Source organism: Lactuca saligna, chromosome 5 (genome assembly GCF_052625555.1).
Source record: "Lactuca saligna cultivar CGN05327 chromosome 5, ASM5262555v1, whole genome shotgun sequence".
Lineage (NCBI taxonomy): Eukaryota > Viridiplantae > Streptophyta > Magnoliopsida > Asterales > Asteraceae > Lactuca > Lactuca saligna.
In genome coordinates this window covers 23204749-23211245 of record NC_136421.1, presented here as the reverse complement: position 1 = coordinate 23211245, position 6497 = coordinate 23204749, and positions in this window count along the sequence as shown.

The following is a 6497-nucleotide window of genomic DNA, read 5'->3' as shown; positions in this document are numbered from 1 at the left end:
TACTAGTGCTCGTATCTAAAATATGGTAGAAACTCATGTCACAATCATCACATGGAATTTTAAGTTTAAGTCTAGAAATGCTACAAATTCTTAGTTCGCTTAAACCAATGCTGTAACAACCCGAAATTTCCGCTTCATTTTAATGTAACTTTTTCATAAATCAACTCGCGCAACCGATCGTCGTCCCGATTTCCGATTTCCGATTTCTCAGTTTAATTAAGTCATTAATTAGTACACATTTAAAATAACTTAATGGGTGTCTTAATACATTTAGAAATCATTTTAACACTCAACTCTAGTGATCGGAATAATTCTAGAATTTACCGTATCGGGTTACGGTAACTCAATCGGGTACGACCAAAAACCCCGTCTAACGCCGGTATCGGGTAAAATCCCACCGTGTCCAAAACTTAAACACTATATAAACGTGTTTAAGACTTCATTTGAAGCCTTTTGGAAAGTTTCTCACTAAACTCTTACAACCTCTCTCCTCAAGCTAGAATTAAGGTCCAAATCACAAGTTTAAGGCTTCAAATCTTTAAGGTAACCTCCCTAACATGTTATTCAACACCTTTAGCCTTCAAATTGATGAATTAATTGAGTTTTAGGGCCAAGAACATGAGTTTACGGCCAAGGAACAAGCTTGGGCCGTAAACTCCATTTAATGGGGTTTTAAGCCCTTAAACTCCCTCCTAAACTCAATTGGACTTTAGATATGGCTATGGGACTTCAAGATATGGACTTAGAACATTTAAAACTATGATTTTGAGCCATTTAAAGGAGTTTACGGCCAAGGCATAAGCTTAGGCCGTAAACTCAAGTAAAAGGGGTTTTTCATGCCCTAAAACCCTTCCAAATCACTCCTATGGCTTAGATATGAATTGTAGGACCTTGGTTTTAGCATTTGGACACCTGAAACATGAATTTTGTGGGACTTATGTGAGTTTACGGCCAAGGATAGTGCTTAGGCCGTAAACTCCCCAAAATGTGACATAAACCCAATTCTAAAGTGTTAGAAAGCCATCCAACACCACCAAAAGACTTGGAATAAATCAAGGGACCAACCAAAAATGCTTTAAGGGTCTAAAACACATCATTTGTGGGACTTATAAGGGTTTACGGCCAAGGCTTGTTCTTAGGCCGTAAACTCCAAAACTTTTGGTGTTAGAATGCAAACTAAACACCCCTAAAGCCTTTAGATGAATTTTAGAAGCCCTTCTATACGAGTTTTAGACCTTGAAACACTTTGTATGACCCTACATTAGAGTTTAAGGCCATGAGGAGGGTCTCATGGGCCGTAAACTCCATAACACCACTCAAATGTCACATAAAAATCATACTAGGTCTTGGAATAATCTTATGAATCACATGTGATTTGTTTTAACAACATTTGACACCCATTTCATGAAGATTAAGGAGTTTACGGCCAGGAGCCTATATTGGGCCGTAAACTCCCATAAAATAAGCATTTTGATGATTTAAATTCAGTCCAAGTGTTCCAAGACAATTTAGAAAATCCATTCTAGCAACCTCTAGGTCCATTTGAGCCCTTAAACCCTCAAAACCACACCACCATGAGTTTACGGCCGTAAAATCATGTGTGAGTGTGTTTCATGGTTGTAAAATCATTTAAATGTTTACTTATGGAGATTAAACTCATGTCCTAAGTCCCTAGTGCCATTACAAGTCCGAAGATGTCACCCGGGTCACTCCGAACGCTCGTTTTGAGGTGTTTAACATCATTGGAGTGTAATGTTCCATATGATTAGTGAATGTATCTCTAATTGTATATATATGGACATTATATCATTTTACATAGGGTCATCGCGAGTAATCAAACCCCGAACCTACGTCTAGCATTCAAAACCGACACGTCTCCGAGTCCGGTGAGTTCATACCCCTACCCTTTTTCACTGTTTTCACTGTTTTCAGGGGGGAACACAAGCAAAGTACAAGGGAATTCTTGTACTCAAAACATGTTTTCAAATGTGTATTTCACATTTCGTATGCTTTTATAACTGATTACCACAACTGATAACAGATCGAACATACAGATCACGTAACATATATTTGTGAAATAAGTCTTTAAACTAGTATGTTTTACATGTATTTCACAAATGGTTTTCCACATTTTATCAGTTAAAAGCATGACATTAAAACATTTGAATATAATACCTATATACTGTTTTGTCCTCGGTAACACTCCACGCACATACGCGAGTGGAGGACTTTCATATTATTACTAGTAAATTTGTTATTCCGGTACGATTGGAGACACGTCCTTGGAGAACACTCCACCTGGATTACGCGAGTGGAGGACTACACCCATAACCAGAATCTCTGGTATTTAGAGAGCATGACTTGAGTGTATAGATCTATACGGGGCTGACTACCCCACACCTGGCTGCTAGCTACAGCCGAACCGAAATGGTTCAAGGGTGACGAAAGTCATAAGTATGTGGACGACTTATTGCCACATGTGGACTACTTATTGCCACAGGTTTCAGTCTATTGTATGGTTATGGAACTCGCAATTAGGATAACAGAGATTTACTTACAGTAATAATGGATTACTTTATACATCGTTTACATCGTTTACATCTTTTACTTACTGTAACTAACATTCGGGAAGGTACGGGACCTTCCTGGGGAAAACATGGAAATCTAATCACGATTACATCTTTTACATCTTTCACATCGTTTACATAAGATACATACATGCAGGAAAGCATGGGGCTTTCCTGGGTAACACTTACATAACTAGAAAGAGTCACAGAATGGATAACATTACATCTTTTACAATTTGTAACATACAATAAGGAAAGTATGGGACTTTCCTGGTAACACATGATAAGTAAACAGAACAGTTTAACCAGTCAGATAACCAACTATACATTTTCATATGAGTAAACATGTTTTCAGTGTACAAACTTACTATACTTTACATTTGTGAATCAATAACCAACTTTTAAGAAAATACGGGATTTTCTTGGTGTACATAACATTTCAGAAACAGAAAGGAAACTGATACATTTCCGTAAAACAAAACCGCTTATGAACTCACCAGCTTTATGCTGATTTTCAAACCACTTGTGTTCTCAGGTCAGCGTTAGAACAGGTACCCGAAGATCATTTTGCGTGAAGATGGTGTACATGAAGACCCGTTACATTTTGTCTATATATACTATGTATCACAACTGTACAAACTTTACTTTTGAAACAACTGTAAAACTATTATTATGTAATGTAATGCTTGTTTTACTTTACTTACTATGTACATTGGATTTGATACTCAACACGGTAGTCAACCCCGGAAATGTATTCTGCCTTCGGTTTTCGGGGTGTGACAGATTGGTATCAGAGCCCTTGTGTATAGTGAATAAAGTATACCAAACCTTACATGGTATAAAACTATAAACACTAAAGGGCCTAAGTACTCTGAATTAAAAGTATCTTCAAACTACAAGTATTTTCAAAAGTATACAAGTATACCAAATCGTCGTCATCCGTAACCACAAGTAGAACGAAACATAAGTAAATGGGTGTTGTGTACTACGGTTAAACCTGGGCAGTTATGTAGTCGTGTCTAGGATCAATATAGCCTGGCCAACTATATTCATTCGAGACACGGCCATCATGTGCTTGGGAGTGACTGTGGTATGTGACATGCCTAAAACTTACCCTAATATCCCAAACATCGAATCATTGTCGTAAGCAATTCATGAAATACTATGGGAATATTTCTCGATCCCGATCCTCTGTAGTAGTCCTTATTCAATTGGTTTCCCTGTGATCACTCTTAGCGATAAATTATCTGTTCGATAACTTTTTCCTGCTTTATCGCTTACTCGAATCATATAACTGTCATATCTATCGATTCAATGTAGAGGACTTACCATCCTCTTTTCCTTGATCTTATTAGATCAAGATGCCTCCCCGAAAGAGACCTAGCTCAAAGAACAACAACAATTCTTCTTCGCCGCCACCTCCTCCCCAATTTGACCTAGCATCAGTTCAGACAATGATGACAGCTGCAATGGTAGCAGCTATGTCACAAATGAACCTTAGTGGTTCGGGTGGTGGTACTCAATCTCAAAACCCCGAGGGTAGCCAGGGACACCAAAGAGGGGGTTCCTATAAGGATTTCATGAATGCGAAACCAACATCCTTTAATGGCGCTAGAGGTGTCATTTCTTTATCTCGATGGTTCGAGAAAATCGAGTCCATCTTTGAAATCTGTGCTTGTGCGGAATCCGATAAAGTCAAATTTGCAGCCTGTACCTTCGCGGATAAAGCTTTGACTTGGTGGAATGGCCGAGTCAAATCTCTGACCTTACCCGTAGCCAATGCCATGGGCTGGGAAGCCATGAAGGAACTTCTCATTGCTGAGTATTGCCCCCGTGGTGAAATGCAGAAATTAGAGCACGAGCTCTGGAACCTGAAGATGAAAGGTTCCGACATTGCTGCATATACTTCCCGATTTGATGATCTCGCACTTCTCTGCCCGGGGTTAGTCACTCCTGAAAACAAAAAGATCGAAAGGTTCGTTTGGGGATTATCCCAACCAATAAAGAGTCATGTTTTGGCTGCTCGTCCGGATACCTATGATAGTGCCAAGACCTTAGCACAAATTCTAATTGATCACAACGACGATGTCAAGTAAATCACTACCACTTCTGAGCCGACTCAAAGGAGTGGTGAAAAGAGGAAATTCTGGAAAAAGAAGAAAGGTCAATCTTCTCAAGGATCATCTAAGAAACAACAGACGGTAGCAGTCCATGCTGCTACTACTACTCCTGTTGTTGCTGTTTCTGCCATGGGATCCACTGCCTCAACTCCTACCAGTAAATATGCTGGTAACCTCCCTCTGTGTGACAAGTGTAAATACCACCATCATCCTGGTCCCTGTCGAGAATTGTCTTGCACCAACTGTGGTAAGAAAGGGCACACAGTTCGATACTGCAGAACTCCTACCCAATCAGCTAATCAATCATCGGGAGCAGGTGTTAGTCAAGCCTGCTACAACTGTGGCGAAGTTGGGCACTTTAAAAGGGATTGTCCCAAGAAGTCAACTACTGGTAACACTGGAAGGGTCCTAACCATGGGACGGGAGGAAGCAGTTGCCGATCCCACTGTTGTTTCGGGTACGTTCCTTCTCGACAATTCACATGCTAGTATTCTTTTCGATTCGGGTGCTGAAAGGAGTTTTGTTAGTCATGCATTCAAACATAATCTAAAACCAAATCCTCAACCACTAACTGAAACGTTTACCATCGAGATGGCTAATGGTGAGAAAGAAAGCGCTAACGACGTATTCATAGGTTGTACGCTTACCCTAAATGATCACTTATTTCCTATAGACCTCATGCACATTTCCATTAAGAGCTTTGATGTTATCATTGGCATGGATTGGTTGAGTCCCAATCATGCTGACATTCTTTGTTACGAAAAAGCTATCCGTCTCAATCTTCCTTCGAATCAAACTCTCATAATCTATGGCGATAAACCCAGTTCCAACCTTCATATCATTTCTTACATCAAAGCTCGAAAGCTCCTTCGAAAGGAGTGTGTTGCATTCTTAGCTCATGTGATCAACAGGAAACAAGAAGTTAGAGACCTCGCGAGCATTCCCGAAGTCTGTAACTTTCCTGATGTGTTTCCCGAAGAACTTCCAGGGATTCCTCCCGAGCGTCAGGTCGAATTCCGTATTGACCTAATTCCTGGAGCTACTCCCGTAGCAAAATCCCCATATCGCTTAGCTCCGGCAGAAATGCAGGAGTTATCCAGTCAACTCAATGAATTGCTCAGTAAAGGATTCATTAGACCGAGTTCCTCACCCTGGGGAGCTCCGATTCTGTTTGTCAAAAAGAAAGATGGATCCTTTCGGATGTGTATCGACTATCGTGAGCTGAACAAGTTAACCGTTAAGAACCGATATCCTCTTCCAAGAATAGACGACCTCTTCGATCAACTCCAGGGAGCCAGTTACTTCTCTAAGATAGACCTTCGGTCGGGGTACCATCAATTACGAGTCCAGGAGAATGATGTTCCCAAGACAGCTTTTAGGACTCGGTATGGACACTACGAGTTTGTAGTGATGCCCTTCGGTCTAACCAATGCACCGGCTGTGTTCATGGACCTGATGAACCGGATGTGCCGTCCCTTCCTAGACAAATTCGTTATCGTGTTCATTGATGACATCCTCATCTACTCCAGAAGTGAAGAAGACCATAAACAGCACTTGAGGCTGGTGTTAGAAACTCTTAGATCCGAAAAGCTTTACGCAAAATTTTCCAAATGTGAATTCTGGTTACGGAAGGTAACTTTCCTCGATCACGTAGTAAGCGAGGAGGGTATTCATGTAGATCCTTCCAAGATTAAAGCAATAGAGAGTTGGTCGGCACCGAAAACACCCACGGAAATTCATCAATTCTTAGGTCTAGCCGGCTACTATCGACGATTCATTCAGAACTTTTCCAAAATCGCCAAACCTTTAA